At 41.1% G+C, this 23,084-nt stretch overlaps 1 pseudogene; it reads left to right on the top strand.

Annotated features, from left to right (window-relative positions):
• The first annotated feature begins 13,265 nt into the window (after window positions 1-13,265).
• On the top strand, window positions 13,266-15,883 carry LOC142449318 (large ribosomal subunit protein eL6 pseudogene; annotated as a pseudogene).
• Window positions 15,884-23,084: the final 7,201 nt, after the last annotated feature.

The raw sequence follows: 23,084 nt of genomic DNA, 5'->3' as shown, positions 1-23,084 counted from the left end.
CAGGCTGAAATCCTTGATCTTCATCAGCAAGTGTTTCAAGTGCTCCTGCCTTTCAGCCAGCAAAGTTGTGTTATCTGCATGCTGTAGGTTTTGAATGAGCCTTCCTCCAGTTGTGATGCTCCATTCTTCTTCATATAATACAGCTTCCCTGATAATTTGCTCAGCCTACAACAGATTGAATAACTATGGTGAGAGGATACAATCTTGATGTACATTTTCCTAATTTAAAATTATGCGGTATTCCCTTGTTCTGTTCGAACAACTGCCCCTTGAGCAATGTAAAGAGCAGAAAACAGTTAACTAGATATCCAAAAGGAGCCCGCTTTATCCCCCTAATTAAATCGGCATTCACTGTAGTCAGAGTTATGGCCTCCTACCTGGAACATGAAGTTTCTGTGGAAGTGGTTTTTTTCCCCAATCATTTGGGATTTATTATTATAAACACAAAAGTTCAAACCATATTGAATGCTGGTAAGCAAACAGTAAAATTCTCTTTCACTCCTCATCTTTGTCATATCCAAAGAGTAATTATTAACATTTAACCATTGTTTTGTGTCATATCAAACATTTCATATACACATGATGATATTATCCATTATGATTCTTCCTACTGCATGTATATAACTCAGATGAGATTCAGCATGTGCAATAAGAATATTGCCCATATGTTTGAAAAGCTCAGAGGCAGGACTTGTTACTTATGAGGTTTGATCAGTGTCTCAGGATTCTCACCAAGACTCGCTTGCCTTCCCTCTTTCTGAGATGCTTTAAATGAGATTAGCTTCAACAGACAGTTGGTTCTCATCTTGTTTATTGGATTTTGAGGCGAACTGACTATTTATCTACCCTAGGAAAAAGAGGACAGCTTTTTCCAGCATAAGGCCTGAGAATCTATCTGATTGGCCTATTGATATAGTGAACTGGCCCTATGCATGTGAATCCATCAGTTTATTTCTTATTTAATGTACCTTCATGATCTTTGGCCCGGATATTCTAGAGTGGGGCTCTCTGGAGAAAAAATATCTATCTTAAAGGACTGGTTAAGTCATAGGCCAGTGAAATTATTTATTGGACTGAGAGAAATGGCTTCTTGTCGCAAGGTTTCTTAAAACTGAGCAAACTCCCTGTACTTTGGTGAAAAAGAAGAGGTGACGGGGCTTTGTTGTTCCTGCTCAAAGACACTATGATAGTCTCGTGCATAAGCCCATGTCTTCACAAATATATCTCTGTCTTAGAAGAGATCAATTATTTTGATCTTGGGTTTGGGAATACTGTATCTTAATATATAATAATAAACGTGTCACATCCTAGACAGTGATCTAGTCTCTGAGCTATTTTATTCAGTTTCCAATGGCCCAAGTGACCTACAGCTAGAAAAGGGATTTTTCTCGTTTTCTTAATCAAGGACTGAGTTATCGTCGGAATTTTCATTTGGTCATTGGCTCTGTAGATAAAGTGTATTGTGCCAACCTGGCCAATAAACACATGTGGGGTTAATTGAAGGAAGGGGAGATAAATGGCTCAGTGAGCCTCGCCTTTCTAGTTCTCAGGTCTCTTGCTTTGTGATGGTCGGACCATGGTGCAGCTGCCTTAGTCAGTTCCCTGCTTCAGCTGGCAAGTCTCACTTCCTGCAAGACATCCCTGAAGAGAAGCCACATGGACCTTCCCTGATGCAGCCCAGGGTTCTGGAGCAGCCATGTGGAGACCCCAGCCAGTGCTGAGATGCTTACATGCTCACGGATTCGGCTTTCCTCCACCAGGCAGCATCATCATGTGTGTTTTATGAGATGGAGGAGGACTTTGTGGATTGGTGTCAGACATATGGGTTAATATTGGACTTGTGGATTTGGGCAGCACTGGGTTGGGATGTTTTCTTGATGTGTACTTAACTTTATATAAAACTTTCTCTTATACATGAGTTTCTGTGGATTTGTTTCTCTAAACTACCGAGGCTAACACAGCTCCTCTTGGTTGTAATTCTTATACAGAACTAAAGATTTCCCCCCTCACCCCCTCAGGACCCAAACCCTCATCACAAGGCAATTTGGTGTATTTTTAATCCAGGGTTTAAAGCAGTTTGCTTGAGGCTCACCAATTTCAATAAATGGATGGATCTGATTGATGAGAAACAAGGCATATGCAATCATCAAACACCCTTTTATCTCTCCAGCCTCTGTAGCCATTCAGAGTTATAAGAGCCCACTTACAAAAAGCCAGGCTCTTTTCTTAAGGGAAAGAAGAGAGTCAGATCAATCAGGAGTGGACAAAATTGGAGGCAGAAATCCAATGGAAGGAAGTTGGACCAAACACATTGGAGAACAAGCAGCAGTCATTTGATTTAATCCCATGGCCAACCTTGGAATCTCCGTGGAGGGTGGGGGTGGGAAACCCTTCGCCAAATGGTGGGAAGGCAAGCTGTGCTTATTTTCTACAGAACACCTGTTGGTGAGACATTAGGACAATGACTTCAAATAAGGTGTCCAGAATAAAAAAGGCAGCCAATTTTTGGTTTCTATCAAGTTGGGTTTTTTTTTAAAGAGGAGTTCACAGACCCAAAAGAGTGCCTGAACTGAAGAGAGAGAAAGAGAAGAGAGGAGAGAAGAGAAAGTGGAGAAGCAGCAGGGAACGCATCAAGTTTTTAATGTTGACAGTCAACCAAATTTGTTACTATCATAGTGGCCTGGTAGGGCAGACTAGAACTGCCCCGTAGGGCTTCCAAAACGGGACTGTTCACAGCAGCAGATGGCCACATCTCTCTCCCACGGACCAGCTAATGGGTTTCAACCACTGGCTTTGTGGGCTATCAGCTGAGCATCAAGCACTATTACCACAGCGCTCTCTGTGCAGCCAGAACTTCTGGAATATTGGAGAGACGATGAGAGACAGGTGGGAAACCAGCAAAGAACAGAGACTTTGGCTTCTGGAATCTAACTCCTCACTCGGTCACTTTAGCTGTGGACTCTTTAGTCGGTTTCTCAAATCCCTCTCAGTCTGCTTTTCCTCCTCAATAAAAATCAAGGCAATGGTAGTACTTTGTGAGGAATAAATCAGGTATTTTGCAAAAGGCATTTAGAACAATATGTTCCCAGAGCAACCCTCAGCAAACTGTTAACTATGCTTAGCATTCCTAAAATCTTTCATTTTTCTCTCGAAAGCATACAGTTTTTAGGGACAGGATTTGGGCCTGCTGTCTCCAGCTCTCAGAAAATTTTGATGTGAGTATACACAAATAGAGAGAAGAATAGAAATGTTCGGATTGGTTCGACACAAAAACAATTCTCCTTTAGCAATTACAAGCCTATAAAAAGGAGAGCAGCATTCGTCTTCTTAAGACATTTCGAAAAACAACTTGGCCCAAGGATACAGTGCAGACCAGTACTAAGCACCCTGGGAGCTCCTTCGCACATTACTACGAACATTTCAGAGTTGAATGCATTTTTCTTTTCTTTTTTGGCAGCAAGAAAATTTGTCAAGCAAGAGTGTGGAAATTAGAATTGCCAAGGCTGAAACAAAAGCAAACACAGCTCACCATTGTGAGAAGTCATCAAGGTTGAGCTTTGCAGCTGTGGTCCTGGGTGAAAGAGGACGCCAGCCCGGGGCTAGGAAAACATGGAACATAATTATGCTATGATGAACTGGGGGAAATCACAAAGAAAAACTGTCATGTGAAGCATGATGGATGCTGTTGTAGCCACTCAACTGGAATGCAAAGGTAGAGAGCAAGGTGGCAAAATGACTCTTTTCTTTCTTCTAACTTGGCAAACAGACGTGCAGCAGCATAACCTATATTTTTGTTGTTTTTCTTCTTGAAAAGGATTACATCAGGTTTATAAAATGGACCACCACATCATCACTGACGAAAACAAGGTGATATGCCACTTTGAGGCACAAAACCATAATTCCAAAGAGCTGGGATTTCCTGTTGCTTTTCAAAAATTACTTGGGGGGGTCTTCCTTTAAGGTCATTTATATGATGGCTAACTATCCATCTTTGATCATGGCTTCCAGGTCGCATGGATTTATTCACATCAATTCAGTACTAATCACATTGTAAATCATGATTTATGTCATAGTCAGGAAAACTCAACTCGAACAATTCATCAAGGAGACTCAATTTAGTTCTTCTGCAAATAGTGCAGGCTCCTCACTTGGAATCATGTGACTCAGCGACAAGTAAAAGATCTTTTATGTTTTAATGTAGCATTTACTTTTCATGTATTTTAAGATCAATAATTGTACTCATTTACTGAAATCTGACTTTAGTTATTTTAACTAAAAGTCTGTGCTGCTTGTCAAATAATTTGAAAGCACATTTTTAAAATAGTTCTGTTGGAACTTACTTCATATTTCACACACTTTAGTCATTCAGTTGTATTTAAAATGTGTGCAATCATCATCATAATTGATGTGGAACATTTTCTTCTCACACTCATTGTTGCTCGTTCCCCATCCCCCAGCTCCTCTGCGTCCCCTTAGCCTGTTACTGTCTCCATCGTCATATCGCTCCTGGATTTCATATACAGAAGATAATACAAAACAACACAGTCACTCACAATCATACAAGCCAAACCAACAAGCGAAACCCAACAACAATGACTATATAAAACATAGAAAAACCTCAAAACGGAAACAACTTCAACATGGATCCAAAGGGAAGCAAATGATGAAATATTACATATTAGCCTACCCACATAATTAACCTCACAAGGCTCTTCTCTGTCAGACAGCAAGGGTATCCACACCCCTCACCGATAATCAGAGGGATTTGCTGGAGACATCACCCACATGGGGACCCTGCAAATGGATTGGGGACTTCCACTGTCATGCAGGGACGACTGCAAGCTTGGTGTTCACAATTTAAGGTATTTTTACAACTATTATTACCCTGGATCCCTTGAAAGTTATCTTTTCTTCTTTAACAAACAACTCCCCTGCACCCCACTGCACCCCCACAGGGGACAAGAAGTCGACTTCAAGGCTTGCTTTCTTGCTAGGGGAAAGGTTCTTGTCTCATCTTCACCTCAGCCCTTGGGCTCCTCAGTGATCTTCCTGTGGCGTGGCGTTGATCTTCCCCCATTTTTGTTTGCTTCTCTGTTCCTGCTCTGCCCTCTTTATGTCTCAAATGGGGTGTTAATATAACTGATTGTGGTGATGGTGACCTATTGAATTCTATGATATGTGAATTACATGCCAATAAAGCTCTTAATAAAGCAAAATCAGACTCCACACCAATATGGCATTGTAGCATAACTAAGAAACCCCAATCCTAGTCCTTCACAATGTAATGACTGTGAAAATTATCTCTATTTTGACAGCATAATAATATCAAAACCAAACACACTGCCATAGGGAGCCCCATTTTCTCCCTCAGAGTGGATGGTGGCTTTGAACTGATGACTTTATGAGTAGAAGTCTAAGGGGTAGCTCATGATACCGCCATGGCTCCTGGAATAACTGTGAATATGGAAAATGTATTTGCTAGTCTATGTTATAGTAAAACAGCTAGTACATCAAGAAAGATATAGTTGAAGCATTTAATTTTAAAGAAATACCGAATACATATTTAATGTTCAGGTGTGTATTTTAAAATGTTAACTTTGGAACCCAGCATGTGGAACGCATTGATGGCTGAAATGCTGGAGAGAGTGGGGCCAAATGAGACATTATTTCACAGGCCCTGGAGTTGGTAAGGAATCCTTGGACCCTCGTAATGGTGATGGCGGTCGCTTGGAAACAAGGGTACAGCTGTGGTAGACAAAAGAGAGAGATTTGGGGTGGGTGAGATGATGGGTACTGGAGCAAGTCTTGGAATAAAAGGCTGGATAAGCAAGGCTTGGAATAAAAGGCTTGCACAAGACTGCAATCAGACTAAAGTCTTTATTTTACGTATACTTTTTCTTCAGTAAGCACTGATACCGCTCTTAAAAATAGAATCATTAATATAGTAGTCAAAGAATTCAACAGTCTTTTAACTTTTAATAGTGTATATAGTGTTTACTGAGTGCTAACCCCTGAGCCCATTCTGTTTTTTAGGAGTTGACTTAGAACTGCAGAATTTTTAAAAACCATTTAATCAGTCTCAATGACTACTTGTATATAAAGTATTTTATTATATATAATATATATATAAACATTTATGGGAGAAAGGAAAGGTGATCTAAGTCTTGAAATAGAATCACACATACTCTATTGATTATTCAACAAATGCTATTAAACAACTGGATATCAGGAAAGAAAACCAAAAGAATTTTAATCCCCTACTTCATATCATACTTAAAAATGAATTAAGGATGAATTATAGGAGTTGCTAGAAGAAAACACAGGGAACTATCCTGATATTTATAAGTGCAAAAGATAAAATTGATAAATTGTGTTCCATAACAAATTAAATGTCTACATATAAGATGAGAGCAGACAAAAATAAAACAGCAAGTCACATTGAGGGAAAATATTCACAAAATATGTATCTGACAAAGGACTTGTAGCAGAATATGTAATTATAAATCAATAATCAATGAGGGAACAGCTTAATTTTAAAAATAAAAAAATATTTTCAAAAGAAAGTGGGGTAATTGCATAATCACAAAAACAGCTGTGGTAATTACATAATCTGTTGTCAACGTGAGACTTTTAAGAGTGAAGGGGTAGAGTTTAACCTGTCAATCAGGTTACACAGCTTGATGGCCTCATTTGGAGGTGCTAAGGAGATAAATAGCCCACTGGAGGCGGGACACATGCTCACTCCCTATGCGACATTCCTGTTGACAAGCCACATGGAGCTACACTAGAGCCCTGGAGCAGGAGGAGCCACATGGAGACACATGCCAGCGCTGAGATGCTTAAACCACCACTGGATCCACAAGACTTTCCACCCACCAGCCTGTGATCTTCCTGCATTCTGCATCATTGCATGTTTTGCATGAGTCTGAAGAGGAATTTACAGACTGGTAATGGATATATGGGCTAGCATCGGATTTATGGACTTGATCTGGATTGGGCTAGGATATTTTCTTCATGTATACTTGCTCTTTGATATAAAGTTCTCTCTTACACACATAAGAGCATCTATGAATTTGTTTTCCTAGTCAACCCAGACTAACAACAGCCAATAAATACCTCAAGAGATGCTCACATCGTTAGTCACCAGAGAAATATTATTTGAAAGTACAATGAAACTACAAACTACATTAAACCCTAAACAGATTGACTAATTTTAAAGAGATTGATGAAATCAAATGTTGTAAAGGATGTGAAACTTGAACTTTCATATACTCCCTTTGTGGGTCTCAAGTGAGACATATCCATTGAAAAATAGGTAGCTTCTTATGAAGTCAAACATATACATACACAAAAATTCTGCTTCTCCATTTTTAAACGAGTGAAGAAAAAAATATGTTTGCCAGAAGATATAACCTTAGTTAAAAATTTTAAACAACACAAAAATCTAGCTAACAATAGGAGGTATATGATTACTCTGTAATATACAATTGAATAATAACAGTAATTAAAAAGGAGTCAATTAGTGGGATAATAGCATTAATTTTTTTAATGTTATGTTGAGCTAAAGAAGGTAGATACAAAAGAGTACACACTACATGGTTTCCCTTTATGTGACATTCTAGAATAGGCAAACTGATCTAAACTTTGCTTCAAGAAAAATATTCAAATATCCCCCCAAAATCATAGCTTCATCTAATATTTGCATATGAAAGGACTTCAGTCATCTTCCAAACGAAATCCCACGTTTAGCAAACATTAACAATTATGATTCCACTTATCAAAACTAAGAAAATATAGATGTGACTAAATTTAAGGAAAATTTGTGAGAGTATTAAACATTTACAGCTGGGGGCTATGATTCAGTACTTGTAGCTCTTCCGGTTGCCTGATGAGAAAGCTCGGCAAGCTGCTTTCCCAGGCAATACTTACAGGATTCATACAAGAAGTGGCTCTTGCCGTTCGTTTAGTCACACCTGACTCTAAGTCCTTGCTTCCTTGGATTTTGTGATCTTTGTTCTGCAATTTGAATCATTGCCTTTTTTTCAAGGTGTTAGGCTCCTAACCCCATGGTTGACTGCTCAGTAAAGATTTACAGTCTTGGAAGCCCTACAAGGATCTGAGTCAAGGAAAGGAAATTTGATGCCACCCAGCGGGTGCTCCGGTTTTATTCCTCTTCCAAATGTTAGAATGATGATTTTATCAGTCCCCCTCCTTCTGCTGTGGAATATTTGATCAAAAACAATTATACACGTTTAATTTTGTAGTTATGATAATTCCACACTTTCAACATATTGCTTCTTAGATGTCACAGATGCCATGACATAATTAAATGTTCCTGCCGTGCATAAGAGGAACCCGGGTGGTGTCGTGCTTATGCATAGCGTTGCTAACCTCAAAGTCAGCAGTTTGAAACCACCAGCCATTCCAAGGGAGAAAGACTGAGCTTTCCACTCAAAGGTTTGGTGTTTTAGTTTTACCCATCCTCCCACCTATCCCTCATCAGATCATTTCATGTAAGTGCACATGGTGATGATGGCAGTTGAATTTCATGTCAACTCAAACCTGTGCAGGGATGAAGTCCAACCTATCAAACTGGTCGCAGTCTGATGATGCCTTCAGGAGTGTGGTCTTTTTAATAAGGGTGACATTGAGCCTTTCTCACTGGCCCTTTGTCTTCCTCATTGCTGGGACTCTGGGTTGGATTCCACAGGTGGCCCAAGGGTCACTGACCCTTGGAGCCAACCTCCGAACTGTTGGCCCTCTGCCGTGTTTCCACCAGCCTGTGATCTCTGCTTCTCGCTTCACCTTTCTATGTCACCAGCATGTGCCTACATGAGTCTGAAGAGGGCCCAAGCTAGCATTGGACCTGTGGGCTTGAGTTGGACTGGGCTTCTTGATATAAACTTCCTTCTTGATATAAGGTTCTTTCTTATACATACATGAGCATCACTGGTTTTATTTCTCTAGATAACTCGGCCTAACACAGTGTGTGATAGTACAGGTTGACTAGAGAAACAAATTGATAGACACTCATGTGTGTAAGAACTGTATATCAAAGAGCAATTGTACATTAAGAAAGCATCCCAGCCCAGCCCAGATCAAGTCCATAAGTCCGATATTACCCCATATGTCCATACTAGTCCATAAATTCCTCTTTAGATCCATGCATCCATGCAATGATGCTGAATGCAGGAAGATACCAGGCCAGTGGGTGGAAAGTCTTGTGGATCCAGTGGAGATGGATGCAACTCAGCACTGGCGTGGGTCTCCACATAGCTTCTCCAGCTACAGGGCTCTGATTTCATGTGTCTTGTCATCAGAAAGACAAGCAGAGAGAGAGAAGCAGATGGTATATCTGGCCTCCAGTGGGCTATTTATCTCCTTAGCGCCTCCAAATGAGGTCATCAAGCTGTGACCTGATTGACAGGCTAGACTCCACCCCTTCAGAAGTTGACAGGAGATTACGTAACTACCACAGTGATTATTCAATTATTTTCTGTAGTTGTTAGGTGCCATATAATTGATTTTAGACTTTATAATTGATTCCATATGACCAAGTAGAATTGCCCCATAGGGTTTTCTAAACAGTAATCTTTTGGAAGAGAGCTCACCACATCGTTCTCTTGAGGAGCAAATGGGTGGATTTGAAGCACCAAGTTTTAAATTAACAGCGGTGGCAGTTAGATAATCTGTTGTCAATTTGAGATTTAAGCATGATGGGGTGGAGTTTAACTTGTCAATCAGGTGGAAGCTTGATATTACCTCATTTGGAGGCACTAAAGAGATAAATAGCTTGCTGGAGGTGGGACACGCACTCACTCCCAGCAAGACATTCTTGTTGACAAGCTAAGCTGATGGAGCTATGCTGATGGCAGCCAGAGCCTTAGAGCTGGAGGAGCCACGTGGAGACCCACGCCAGGGCTAAGATGCTTCCACTACCACAGGATCCACAAGACTTTCCACCCTCCGGCCTATGATCATCGGGCACATGGCATCATTGCATGTGTATGTGAGCCTGAAGAGGAATTTACAGACTGGTACTAGACATGTGGGGCTAATATCGGACTTAGGAACTTGATCTGGACTGGGCTGAGATGTTTTCTCAATATTCGATTGCTCTTTGATATGAAGTTCTCTCTTACACACATATGAGTCTACATGAATTTGTTTCTCTAGTCTACCTAGACTAACACCTCAGCTCAATATCTGATTATGTCAGGGCTCCTTATGTGTTCCTTTGAGGTTAAAAATAAGCTCCCTGAATCAGGGAGTCTTCCTCTGCTTTGATATGGATCTATGACATAAGCTTAAAACGGAACAGTTCCCTGGCACATGGTAAATTCAACATGTATTTCAATAAATATTTACTGAGTAAATGAATAGAGTAAGCAGTAAGACTAGGCTCATAGAGAAGAACGTGAAATTCTTTGTTTTTGAAATCTTGCGGCTAGAAAAAGGTTAGAATGTAAAGCAGTCCCCTCAAAGAAAGTTAGAGAATCATCTGAGGAGCTTACTGAAAACATAGTCTCTTATAGCCCAAGATCTGAATCTTTAGAATAATAGAGTAATGCAATTTCCAATATGTACTTGATCTATTCTTCATCACATTAGAGATTGATCAGTTTCATTCATGTGGATTCTTCTTATTTCCATGTATTCTTATTAATTTCTTTTCTTTAAATCATTTTTATTAGGGACTCATACAACTCTTATCACAATCCATACATACATCAATTGTGTAAAGCACAGTTGTATATTCATTGCCCTCATTATTCTCAAAACGTTTGCTTTCCATTTAAGCCCCTTGCATCGGGTCCTCTTTTTTTCCCCCTCCCTCCCAGCTTCCCCCTCCCTCATGAGTCCTTGATAATTTATAAAATATTATTTTGTCATGTCTTGCCCTGTCCTACGTCCCCCTTCACCCACTTTTGTGTTGTACATCCCCCAGGGAGGAGGTCACATGTAGATCCTTGTAATCGGTTCCCTCTTTCCAACCCATTATCCCTCCACCCTCCCAGTATCGCCACTCACATCACTGGTTCTGAAGGGATCATCGCCCTGGATTCCCTGTGTTTCTGGTTCCTATTTGTACCAGTGTACATCCTCTGGGCTAGCCAGACTTGCAAGGTAGAATTCAGATCATGATATTGGGGGAGTGTGGGAAGCATTTAGGAACTAGAGGAAAGTTGTATTTTTCATTAGTGCTACATCGTACCTTGACTGGCTCATCTCCTCCCCTAGACCTCTCTGCAGGGGGATCTCCAGTAGCCTACAAATGGGCTTTGGGTCTCCACTCTGCACTCCCCCATCATTCACTTTGGTAAGATTTTTTTGTTCTGATGATGCCTTATACCTGATCCCTTCGACACCTCGTGATCACACAGGCTGGTGTGCTTCATCCATGTGGGCTTTGTTGCTTCTGAGTTAGATGGCCGCTTGTTTACCTTCAAGCCTTTAAGACCCCAGATGCTGTACCTTTTGGTAAACGGGCACCATCAGCTTTGTTCGCCACATTTGCTTATGCACCCATTTGTCCTCAGCGATCATGTCATAGAAGTGTGCACCCAATGATATGATTTTTTGTTCTTTGATGTCTTATCAATTTCTTATGACTCACATACACCTACTGCAATATGTTATATCCCATGTGGCCCTGTTTTGTTTTGCTAGAATATCCCTAAATAAAATTTAAATATATAAAATTTTGGGGTTTTAGAATGCTCTCTTACCTTTGTAATTATATAAATTCTGAGTGGTTCTGGAATTCTAGGCTGAAGATGCTGATAACATTGAATCTGATAGCATTGAACCATTGCTCACTGTTCTGTCTAATGTTACCCTTTATCAGTGTGATGTTCTAATTCCCTCACCTTGCAGGGAGAGCTGTTTTGTCTTCCTGAGGTTTTTAGACCTTCTCTTTATCTTTTGTTCTGAAAGTTTACCAAGAGATGTGAGTGTGACCTTTAATAAAAATAAAAAATTTTAAAAAGCTAGTTGACCATCAATTATCTTTTTAGTTTTCATTGTGGTAACATACACAAGTGTGTCACCAAAATTAACTGGCTTAATCAGTCTTAAATGGACAATTGAAATACATTCATCATGCTGTGCATCTGTCACTACTATCCATTTCCTCAAAAAAGCTTTATCTTTCCAACCAAAAACCTCGTACCCCTTCAGCAATAACTCTCATTCCTTTTTCCCTCATCCTCTGATAATCGTTGATACACTTTTGCCTCTGTGTTTGTCCTGTTCTACATAGTCCTAGATAAGTGAAATCATATCGGATTTATTCTCTTGGGGTTTATTTATTTAATTTGAGATAATGTGTTGTTTCCAGGACCAGGGCAGGAAATATACAAGAGAAGCTGGAACACCTTGATCTATCAGAAAGTAAGGAGAGTCACAAGGACTACCTGAGGTTATGTCACAAGCACTTGGTTCAACTTGAAGTGGCTTCTAATGGCTAAACATGGGCCAATTTTAGTGTAAGTAAGGACAATAATTGCAATGAGTTGAAACACATAAATATGCTAAAGTATATGAGTTCATAAGGATAATAATCACACATTATTGTTGGAGAATCGTAGGGCACTAATTACTATTTCCAAAAGTAGTAAGTAGAGAAAAATAGTAAAGTATTTATTGTGTCTTTGCTATATGAATTAAACTTCAGATTAACCAAATATTTGATGTAGAAAATTTTCTATATAAATTTTACATAATCTGCATATAATATTGCCTACTCTAAAATCAAATGACAATGCTTTAAAGTCCTCGAATCTAGCAACTGATTTACAGAAGATACAAGCACACTCACTGTCATTGAGTTAATTCTGACTCACCCAACCTTATAAGACAAAGTAGAATTGCTCCTGTGTGTTTCTGAGGCTGTAAATCTTTATGGGAGTCACATTATTTCTCCCACAGAGAACATGGAAGTTTTGAACTGTTAACCAGGCCAACATGTAACCAACCCACTACACCACCAGGGCTGAAGGCAAATTAACACATTAAAAAGACACTGTGGAGGCCCACTTGGCAATTCTAGGCTGTGGAAAATGCTGCCAAGCCAACAACTCAATTTTTTCACAAGTACATTTTGTAAGACTATAATGTATCAAAGTTCCCAAAAAAAGTATCAAAATTCACTGTATCCAAGAGGAACTATTGAGACCCAAATTGAGGGTGAGCATGATAGTGGGACAGGAGGAAGGTGAAAGGAAATAGATGAAAGAAGTATTTAGAGCGGTGTAGCTATAAGCATGTATCTGTGTAAGTGTATTAATCTATAAGAAAGGGATACAGATCAATGTACATGTATTTATATGTTAAGTGTTAAGATAGCAGACAGACTTTGGGCCTCTACTGGATGCCTCCCTAAATACAAGAACACTTTGTTCTAATAACCTGGCACTCTTTAATACTCACCTTTCTGACACGATCACTGAAAACAAAATGGGTGCATAAGTAAATGGGATGAAGAAAGTGGATGGTTCCCGGCTATCAAAAGATGTGGGGTCTGGGGGCTTAAAAGCTTGAATTTAAACAAGCAGCTATCTAGCAGGGAAGCAAATAAGCCCAAATGGAAGAAGCACACCAGCCTATGTGATCATGAGGTGTCAACAGGATGAGGAGTCAGATATCAAAAGATCCAAAATAAATAATTATGTTGATGTGAAAGAGGAAGGTCAGAGTGGATATCCAAAGCACATCTGTAGACAACTGAACATTCAACCACAGAAAGGTTACAAGGAAGGGACAATTCAAACAGGGTGCAGTATAGCACCAATGAAACACACATCATTCCTCTAGTTCCTGAATGCTTCCTCACTCCCAACTACCATGACCCAGTTCTACCTTACAAATCCATCTAGACTGGAGTATACACATTGTGCAGATAAGAACTTTCGGCACATGGAATTCAGGAAAGATAAAACCCTCAGTAACAGTAGTTGGAGTAGAGGTATCATGAGGGTAGGGGGATGGTGGAGGCAGAAGAAGGGTGAGAGGGTGAGAGAGGGAACCCATCACAAGGTTGTATATATAGCCCACCCTCCAGGGGGATGAATAACAGAAATGTGGGTGAAGGGAGACAATGCACACTGTAAGACATGAAATATTAAATTTAATTGACCAAGGATTGATAAGGGGGAGGGGGAGTGGAGGAAAGGAGCTGATACTAAGGGCTTAAGTAGAAAATAAATATTTTGGAGATGTTGATGGCAACTGTGTTAGTCTGGGTACTTTAGAGAAACAAATTTACAGAAACCCATGTAGAAAAGAAAGTTTTACATAAAGGTTAAGTGTACATCAAGAAAACATCCCAACCAAGTGCGCAAGCCCACAAGTCCAATATTAGCCCATATGTCCCACACCAATCCACAAAGTCCTCCTCCATCTCACAAAACACACACAGTGATGCTGCCTGCAGGGGGTAAGCCGAATCAGTGAACATGTAAGCATCTCAGCTCTGGCAGGGTTCTCCACACAGCTGCTCCAGCACCCAGGTCTGCGTTGGGGTAGGTCCATGTGGCTTCTCCCCAGGGATGTCTCACAGGAAGTAAGCCTTGCCAGCTGAAGCAGAGAACTGGCTAAAGTAGCTGCACCCTGGTCCAACCATCACAAGCAAGAGACCCGAGAACTTGAAAGGTGAGGCTCACGGAGCCATTTATCATTCTACCCTTCAATTAACCCCACATGTGTTTATCGGCCAGGTTGGCACAATAAACTTTTCCTTTCTCAGCAACATATGTACAAGTGTGCTTGATACAATTGATAGGTGGATTGTTACAAGATTTGTAAAAGTCTCCCAATAAAATAATTAATAAAAATGAAAAGAAATTCAGCAAAGCAAGAATGAGAGACTGGGTCTACAGAATGAAGGAGATTTACAAGACACATACATTAACCCGGGGGTACAGAGAAACTTAAACACGGGTTATTGGATGATGTTAAGGAATTGTTAACCTTGTAGACCAGAAGTTGCAGCCTTAATTCTCTTTGTCATCTTGCAAGATGGCCGGAAGAAGGCTCAGAAGAAGCCAGACACAAAAGAGAAGAAGCCTGAAGTCAAGAAAGCTGACGCCAGTGAGCAAGTTCAGAAGGCTACGATCAAGGGCAAAGAGCTCTAAGAAGGAATGCCCCCCTGCAGCCGAAATCCTGTCCTAGTCCGAGGAATTGGCCGGCATTCCCACTCCACCATGTATTCTGGAAAGACCATGTACAAGAGGAAGGATTCAGCGGCCAGATCCAGGGTAGAGAAGGAGGAGGAGGAGGAGAAGAAGAAGAAGAAGAAGGAGGTCCTAGCTACTGTCACAAACCCAGTTGGTGGTGACAAGCATGGTAGTACCTGCGTGGTGAGCTGCGCACAGTGCCTAGGTGTGACCCTACAGAAGTCGAGCCTTGGAAAGCGGTGGAGCCCAGGCCTGTAGGACTGCGTGCCAGAGTCAACCCGGGACCCTGTGATCTTCCTGGCAGGGTGCCACCGAGGCAAGGACATGGTTGCCTGAAGCAGCTGGGCAGTGGCTCGCTGCTTGTCACTGGACCTCTCTCCCTCCCTCAAGTCCCTGTGCGTGCCACGCGCCAGAAACTTGCCATCGCCACCACCTCCACCAAAATCGGTATCAATGGTGTGAATATTTCCAGCATCTCACGGACGCCTCCTTCAAGAAGAAGCTGGGTCAACCCAAACACCGAGAAGGTGAGCTATTTGACACGAATTAAGAGAAATACGAGATCACACATCAGTGCAAAGCTCATCAGAAAGCCGTGGACTCGCAAATTTTAGTAAAAATCAAAGCTGTTCCCCCAGCCCCAAGGCTGCTTGCCCACTACCTACATGCTCACAGATGGAATTGATCCTCACCAATTTGTGTTCTAGATTTCTTTAAAAAGAACCTAATTAAATAAAGAAAAGGGGGAATTATTTTTGTTTACGTATAGGTGATACATATAGTATTGTTGTTTTGTGTTTTGAAATGGAATCTCTTGCAACAACCTGTTGCGGGTTGTTTTCGAGCTGGCTCTGAAGAGTGGAGGTATTTTGTGTAGCAGAATGAAGCATTGCCTCTGCCTGAACCCGTTCCACGGTCTTCAATGTTTGAGCCAATTGTTGATGCTATTGTGTCCACTTCTCGATTCAACTGACCCTCTCCATTGCCAAGTAGGATGTGCTTTCGACATCTGCTGAAATATTGATAGATGAAACACAATGATCGTTGGGATTTGCCTTCAATAATCCGGAGCAGGGGTGGGAGGGAATGGGTGACAGAAGCAGTAAGACTGAGTGATTGCTGTCAACTATCGAATTTGGATGATGAATACTTAGGCTTCGTTATGCTAATTTCTCTACTTCTGCAAACGTTTGAAACTTCTCATAATGAAAACTTTAAAAGTCTAGAAACAAGCGGTCCATTTTGGAAAACAATGGACCACCTACAACAGAGCTGCTCTCTGCGTCGGTGGAGTGCTTGGGGAAGAGCAGAACTAACCACGCAGTAAACAATGGTCCGTCTGTGGGAGAATACACAGAAACGGCCCTGAAATCCCTGAACAGACGTCCAGCCTCAGTTGTAAGAGAAATGAGAATGAAAACTATGGGTGTGAAGAAAGCGTGTCTGACCTCTCAGATAGACACAACTCCACAGGTGGGTGACACCTGGTCAGTGCGGTTATGGGGAAGCTGCAGGCACAAGTGCATCTAAGGAGAGAGATGTGGCAACGTTTCCCAAAGTACAAGCACATTTATCCTTTGACTAGGCAACCCCATGTCCCCAATCATACCATCGCCCCTATGATATGAAGCTTAGCTTTCGATGCCAACAGACTGAAAAGTCAACTCCAGGGCTCATCTAGAGAAAGGGGGCCATCAACCCCAACATACTCTCCAAATAATGTAGACCAGCAGTTCTCAACCTTCCTACAGCCTCAACCTTTCATACAGTTCATGTGGTGGTGACCCTCAAAGATAAAATTATTTTCATTGCTACTGCATCACTGTCATTTTGCTACTTTTATGATTTGGGCGACCCCTGTGAAAGGGTCGTTCAACCCCCAAAAGAGTCTTGACCCAGAGGTTGAGAACCGCTGATGTAGAAGATAGCTACAAACAGATGGAAAGACTTGCTCTGTCTTGTCATGAAAACATCTCCAGGGGCATACTATGAAAGCACGATGGGTGTGCCATGCTTGTGTAAGACAGAATGGAAACGAGCTCCAGGTCTTAAATTTGCATGAATTTGCACTAATTTAAAAAAAAAAAGGAGTGTCCTTAGGATGGGAAAGAATGAAACTGAGGACAATGAGGAGAATTCTCATGGTTTCTCTTTCTATTTTTCTTAGAATTTTGAATCATGCACTTCATCTTAAAATTGAGGACAGGGGCACAATTTAAATTATATTTAAAATTTTTTTAATTAAGATGAATTCGACAGGTAACTTGGTTTGGGGTTGGCATCGTTTCGGATTCAGCCAGGATCGGTCTTCCTTAAGTTTCTTGGTCTTTGTCTAACTTGGTGGTAGTTTGCTCCAGGCGTCTGGTGAACAAGAGCCCCTTTGTCTGCTCCAGAGTAATAATAAGAGGTGGCATGGTGAGGTCACAGGTCACTCAAAAAAGGCACAGACCGTGGATGAAATGTATCTTTGCTTGTATAGAGAAGACAAAGAACAAGGTCAGCTCAACGGTGGGCACCATTCTCCCACAGTGTCCTACAAGCGAGAGAAACCATACACCCTCCTTACCAAGAAAAGCTATAGATGAAAGCTATGAAGTTATGAAAGTTACTTTGCGCCCAGAACAGGGAGAAAGGCACCCTGATAAGGAGAAGGAATTAAAGGGCAGATAGAGAGACCCAACCCACTGTGTCCTTCACAGGGGTTGTTCTGGGCTCAAGGCCTCTGCTTAGACACCCAGATAGTAGACATAGAAGCAGACCATCCACCCAACAGAGGACAATACGGACTACTCTACTATATGCAGTTGTTCTGTGAGCCGCTCCCTCAGTTCCCGGTTCCCCTAGGCATAGGTGGCTGGGAGCAGATCAGCGGAACCAGGACGTCAAGGAAGGCTCTGGCTCGATGTAGCTCAATCTTTAGCTGAGCTGCCTGCCATCTTTCCTCCTGCATCCTCCCCAGCCCCTTTCACAGAGGGGCTCCCTTGGCGGCTCTTCTCTTTGGAAAGCCTTCTCTGCCAGCAGCTGTATGTACATAGCTCAGAGGAGGGAACCAAGATGGGCCCCCAACCCAGGTCTCCAAGCACACTGCATCCCTGCTCTTTGTACCTGCTGACTCCCACTGAGTGCTTTACCAGGACAAAAGCATATCTCAGGTATAGCAGTACAGCATGTTCCGTGGGTGCCATTTAAAGTGGGTGTCCCATGGCTTAGTGCTTTGCATTAAGCAAGACAGACATTTGTGGGGTAGGAGGAATGAGCAGAGGGTGTGCCAGATGAGACAAGGGTTGGCGTATCTGTATGCCATAAATATGGCAAATGCCTGAGAAGAAGGAAGATAAGAAGGGGAACGGCATTTCTGCTGACACAGCATGACTATCAGCAGCTCTTCGTCTTAAAACTCGGGGTGGGGCACAATTGAGAATGTCCCAGGGTGTTCTCTGCACTCCTGTATCCAGGGCTCCCCTGGGAGGATACTGTCACCCTCTGCTCTGATTTCTCCATCACCATGACTCCAACTGCTGTCTTTCTTCCCTGAACCCCACAGTTCCATCTGCAGGTGGCTCCACTGTTATTTCCCAGTGTCCATAAATTAGAAAGTAACTATTCTATGATTACCAAGTGACCTTGAGAAGCAGGGTTTTAGAGCTCAGGTCTCTGTACTTGGAATAAGTCCTGAGAGTCTCCCTGTTACAACATTATGATATATATATTAGTTTCTTAATACTAATAACTAATAACTAATATATATATATATTAGTTTCTTAATACTCCTCTAAGATGACAGGAGATGTGTAGGATATTTGAGTTCAGAGTTAATCCGTGCTCTCAAGGGAAAAGAAATTAGACTGGAAATTTCAATCAGAGTGAAATTGAATGGGAGAGACAGCACTCCACACAAACCACCACAATGCAACAAGCTTCCAGGTGGGTATGGATTATAGAGAACGGACAAGGATTGTGCACAATCTTAGAGCAATCAACAAAATTGTTTTTGTTAGATTTTCAATCATTTCAAATCCCATTTTACTTTCAAATCCCCATATTTTACTTTCCAAAGTTCACTCATATTCATATTAGTTAACAGTCATAGATGTTCTGCTTTTTAAAGCATAGCTGTGGGTGAAGTTAGCCAAAATCATTTTTACATTTCCTTGGGAAATTTTACTACTTACTCGAACTATTATATCTCAGAGTTAAGGGTTTTAATTCATTTGTTGAAACATTTGGCAATAAAAAGACATAAGGTTTCAAAGAAGAAACTGCAATTTATTCAGGAATCTGTTGTGGTACTTAGGACATGATCTAAAAATAGAGTAAGACTTTTTTCATCAGGATAATACATTATTAGACAATTGCTTAGACTTACACTAAGAAATAACTAGATTCAGTTTTAGAATTAGTGGGACATTGTCAAAAGCATTTGGGGGTGGGGAGCTTCTCCTCTTTATGAGTTAAGCTAGTAAAAGCTATATTCCTGAACCCCTGCCTTGGATGGAACATTTGAACAGTTCTTTACAAACTGAAAAAAGCACATAAAGACTCCATCTGCCTTGGTCTTCCCAATCATGATAAACTTTTCTACCTTTTTGTACATGAAAGAGGTGAGCAAACCCATGAATTTTAACTCGGGACAATGGAGGAAATCAGAAGCCTATTGCTTATTATAAATGAAAATTAGAATCAGTAACTCAAGCGTATTCAAGTTTTCTAAAAGTTAGTTTTAGAGTCAATTAACCAAGTGATTTTAGAGTACCCTTATACAGCAGAAGAACTAGTAAATGATCCTTAGACTTAGCATTTGTCAGAAACATAACTGATTCTTTAAAAAGGATTCATATCCATTATTATCTGTATTAACACCTTCCAATATTCAAAGCAAATGATGTCATTTGTTGAATCCAACTGCTTGGCCCTCCTTATCTCAAGTTCAGAATCCACATGACTGTGTACAGTTCATTACTCAATTATCTACATCTAGAATAGATCGAATGAAGACCTCATCAGAAAATTGTGGCCCTGTACTAAAGAATGTTCTCTTACCATAATTTCTTTCTGGACATCAAGTTGAATTATATGCATCAATCCCCAAATCAAAAAACAAACTCACTGCCATTAGTAAATGCTGATATATAGGGAGCCCTGATGGGTTTCCTAGACTTGACCTGTTCACAGGTGTAGAGAGCCCAGTCTTCCTGGGTGGAGGTCCATGGTTGAGCATGACTGACCACGCTGATTGAAGCCCAAGGCACAACCCCTAAATCACCAAGGAGGTTCAACTCTAACAGCCTATCATTGGGTCTCCCTTTTGACCCATTTCCAACTTGGTCCAATTTTTAATCTTTTATGTTTTCTTTTCAATTGAGGTTGTTCTCTGTTTTATGTTGTCATTGTTAGGCTTTATTTTTATTTCTTGATTTTGTTTTTCATGTTTTTTCTCTATATGAAACCCAGGATAGGTAAGTCTATGGAATCAGTAAGTGGATTAATAATTTAGTAGGGACATGACATGGAAGATTGGGGGCTGAGAACCTGGTTAATCTGTGTGGGGGTGGCTATTAAGCATTTAGGATAATGGTGCAAGGAATGTAACATTGGATCGGTTTGATTTTATTTATTGGAGACCACTAAGCATGGAGTCTTATGTTAGTCTGGGTACTTTAGAGAAACAAATCCACAGAAAATCATATGCATAAGAGAGAGGTTTATATAAAGGGTACGTGCACATCAAGAAAACATCCCAACCTAGTGCTGTCCAAGCCCACAAGTCCAACATTAGCACATGGGTCTGACATCAATCCACAAAGTTCTCCATCTCACAAAAAGCATGCAATGATGTCGACTGCAGGAGGAAAGCCAAATCAGTGAGCATGTAAGCATCTCAGTGCTGGCAGGGGTCTCCACACGACTGCTCCAACACCCAGGGCTGCATCGGCGTAGGTCCATGTGGCTTTTCCTCAGGGATGTCTTGCAGAAGTGAATCTTGCCAGCTGAAGCAGGGAACTGGCTAAGGAAGCTGTACCCTGTTCCAACCATCAGAAAGCAAGAGACCCGAGAAGTAGAAAGGCGAGGCTCACTGAGCCATTTATCCCTCTGCCCTTCAATTAACCACATATGTGTTTATCTACCCAATTGCACAATAAACTTTAACTATCTCTGTCTTCATTCAATGTGTTGACTCAGCAGATGGAAAGAGATTATTTCATGGAGAGGGAAGCATGCAGTAGCCTGTATTAAAACAACTTTACATACCATATCTGGTAAGATCTGTTTTTTTGGTGTTTTTTTTAAGATACAGCAGAGGTAGCCAAAGGTTTCGTTAGGTTAGATGGCATATGATGTCGAACACAAGAGTTGTTAATGTTGGATATGCACAGAAGCACTCCGTCATTAAATGAAAGTAGTGTATAAGAGATCAGGGCCTTGCAGGACCATAAGAAACAAGTAAGAAATGGCCCAAATGCCCAGTCTCCACTTGTGCCATGTAACCTTCCCTCCACAGTCATGTGGCCTCATGAGAGTTCCTAATGATCAGAGAACTGAGAAGGAAACACTCATGCCTCATTTGATTGCTCACTGGCTTGAAAGGAGAACTGGTCAAAAGAGGTACAATTATATATTGAGTATCTCCCTAAAAGGGAAGGACACAGTATTTCTCAAGGTGCAAGAATTAACAGAAAAAAATTTTAACCTCAAGTTGCAAAATTGAAGGATTTTGTGGGCAAATATTGAACAATGTAGGAAGGACTGGGAAAATCTGCTGCAAAACATCTCGTTACAGCATTGAAGAGCAAGGATGCCACTTTGAAGGCTAGGGTTTGCCTGTATCAAGCCATGGCATTTTGACTGCTTCCTGTGCATGTGAAAGCTGAGCCATGCACAAGCACGGCCAGAGAAGAATCGATGCATTGCAAGTACGGTTTTGTCTGTTGCTGTACGGTGAACTAGAGAAGGGTAGTTTTCCCTTGGAGTGAAGCTTAACTTTTTTTTTATAGACCCCCAATGAGAGAGTCCACCCTATATTATCCTGCTACACCTGTGTTGTTAACAAATTTCTTTTTTGTCTTTGGTGATCCAGTCTTTATGCCTTAGACTAAATGGATTTTAGATTTTGTCTTTGAAAAATGTATATTTTTCAGAGGACACAGTGGAAGGACTCACTTGGAACCCCACTAGAAAGAACCAAAATTTGCTGTGTAACCTTAAACACACACCTTGCAGATTAAAGGAGCTGAAACAGCTGTTGGGGGTGAAGCTGAAACACTCTTAGTGGGCAGGAGTGGAAGATGGCTACCCCGAGATCATAGACTGCATTGATTGGACTTTGTCAAATCTCTATTGCTTTGGAGGTTGCCTGACATTGGCAACTTGAGTTTATTATATAATTGCGACTAATTTCTCATTCTTTGCTTTTATGCTACAAGCCTTAGGTGTTGTTTCTTTTTCTCACTAGCATCTTAAATTTAAACTGGCGACTAGGTTAAGGATGCTATTAATTTCAGAATTATCAAATTACGTATAATATTATTTCTCAGGAAGTTAATATGCTGCTTATGAAGCGAACCTTTGATACAAAAAGAAGATGAATTCTATGAATGGATTTGGAGCAAGCAACTGAAGGCATGAGGCCTCATCTAAGAAGAATTAGTTTTTACGCTGGAGCTCTTCTCAATGTTCCCTCACGAGGCGATCACTGGAGATATGAGTGAGAGAGCAAACTGGAGTGAAAGAATTAGATGGTTCCAGACCCTTGGGGGGAAATAGCACCTGGGGTCTTGAAGGCTTGTCTGAAAACAAATGGTCACCTAGGGAGGCTGTCGGGCAGTCCAGGCAGAAGAAGCACACCAACCTAAATATGACCAAAATATTTTAAATAAAATTTTTGATTAGAGAGAGGATGGGCTAGAACCT

This window comes from Tenrec ecaudatus, chromosome 5 (genome assembly GCF_050624435.1).
Source record: "Tenrec ecaudatus isolate mTenEca1 chromosome 5, mTenEca1.hap1, whole genome shotgun sequence".
In the NCBI taxonomy this organism is placed as follows: Eukaryota; Metazoa; Chordata; class Mammalia; order Afrosoricida; family Tenrecidae; genus Tenrec; species Tenrec ecaudatus.
This window is presented reverse-complemented; position numbering and strand designations above follow the sequence as displayed.